Source organism: Poecilia formosa, unplaced genomic scaffold (assembly GCF_000485575.1).
Source record: "Poecilia formosa unplaced genomic scaffold, Poecilia_formosa-5.1.2 Scaffold262, whole genome shotgun sequence".
In the NCBI taxonomy this organism is placed as follows: Eukaryota; Metazoa; Chordata; class Actinopteri; order Cyprinodontiformes; family Poeciliidae; genus Poecilia; species Poecilia formosa.
In genome coordinates this window covers 889,613-891,832 of record NW_006800201.1, presented here as the reverse complement: position 1 = coordinate 891,832, position 2,220 = coordinate 889,613, and positions in this window count along the sequence as shown.

Genomic DNA, 2,220 nt, shown 5'->3' with positions numbered 1-2,220 from the left:
AGTGTCCAGAAAGGGGTGGTGTTCTGCTTGTTGCCGAACACAGCTTTGGTCAGCATCCAGCGTTATTCATGTGCTTTATTTAGGACATATTCCGTACAGTTTTCTAAAGAAGTATTAAAATATTAAAAAGGTAGATTAGCTATAGGGGCAAAATATCCCGACCAAATTTGTGGTCAAACATTATTTGTAGTAATAGTGACGCTAAAAAAATCTCACAGCAGTATGTTTCTTCACCATTAGAAATTTGAAGGGAAATGTTTTAAATATCTTTCCATAGAGTTAAAGTTCCCACATGTTCCTCAGGAAAGACTTATGAAGGTCATATATAAACTACATATAAACTACAGTTTAAAAAAAAATCTTGTCATCTTTTATTAGGCTGATGTTATACAGAAATAACATATCTGTGATAGTACTTCAATAAAGCATAATTGTTTCTTGTTTTCTTTTACTATGTTGGAAGATAACATACAGAACATCTGTAAATTTTCATAGAATTATTGAATGCAGTTGAAGATTCCTGGAATTACTCCTAAAGGTTAGGAGCAAAGTTTCAGATTTTTATATAAGAAAGTTACAGTAAAGTTTTCATACATTTCAAACACTAAGCATATGAAATGAACACAATCATTTTGACACATTGTATTTCAAAAGACATGAGGACAGTGGTATTTTCATGACATATAAGGGGTTAAATAATCCTAAAAGCAAGTCTGAAATAACAAAAATAAGCCCATCATAATTTGTCGTTGTGATGAACCCAAAAGTTTTCTTCAACCAAATAAGGTGAAGTGCAATTGAGAAACATGACTGCCTGGCCAGGATTCATGTCCAGCTAAAGAACAAGTTTACCTCTGTAAACATCAGAGCATGAAGATCTTACTAACTTCTATCAATAAACTAAAGATAATCAGTAATAATGGCGCTTTGAGGTTTTTGTCATGCTAATTCCTATTTCACAAAAGTACAGACTTTTGTTTTCATTTGCCCCTTCCACCAAGCTGAAGGATGTCCTGATTATCAGGATGGTTCTTAAGAATCTTAAGAAATATTCCTGCTATGTGTGTTATGTTAAGAGTGATGTGGTCCACTCTGGGACGCTGGGACCACTCCGATCTAGAATTGGAGATATTCAATTGAATTGACTTGATATCAAAGCATGTGTGGTGTTCCCTGAACAGGACAAAGGCAGCCTATTAAAGGTGACATGCAGCCAATCAGAGAGTGAGGTGATGGAAACTGAAGGGGAATCCAAAATAAACAGAAGACAAAACAACTGTCATGACACCAGAAAGTCTGGTGGATGTAGAAGTCATCTTGGTATTGTTTTTTTTTATTTTTTTTAATTATTATTATTAAATATAGTCCACATACTGTGACCATTAATTCTTACTAATCAGTCATGTTTGGTCTTGAGCAGGGCTGCTGTGGTGGAGTCTGTTGTCCACTTTTGGAAGTGTTTTGAATGACATTTTAAAAATTACGGGAGTTTTTAACCTTTTGCTGTGCACTTTATCAATAAACTGATTTGAAATCACCATATCTATGGAACCATTTCCTGAAGGAAAACCGTCTGAGTTCTAATGAACAATTAAAAAAGAAATGTACTTAAAGTGTGGATGGCTTTCTTGGAGGTTCCTGTCCAGAGGGAAGTGAAGATATGATATGGTTCTGGTTTTTTATAGATCTGATCCTAGCAAATGATTCCCTTTGATAGACATTAGTGGTAGTTTGGATGTATTAGAAATGTCTTCATTGCATTGCATTTTTAACTAAATGTAGACACTTGGCTGCCTTAATAAATACCAATGAAATGTGTTAACAAAATATAATTCTTCTCAAGAAATAGGAAGTCAGGGTTCTAGTGATAAGGTCTGAATCTGCATTTGCTGCACAGGTTTCCAATGTCCTCCAACAGGACACTTGAGCCCCCTTGGTGGTGTCACTTTACTGACAGATGGCGGCTGGTGTTTCCCAGGGGGGAATTCCTCCCCACCCCCCATCAAGTGTTCTACCCTATACTGCTGGCAGAAACAGCCGAACAAAGACAACAGGGTTCTTATCAGAGATAAAGAGAGTGGGGCGAGAAAGATGCTGCTTCATCCAATGATGCCATCATAGTCCTCTTCTATGTATAAAACGCAAGTCCTGATAGCAGTTATGATCCATTACATTTTGTTACTTTCTATTTTTATAATTTATTTGTTCCTTTTATATATA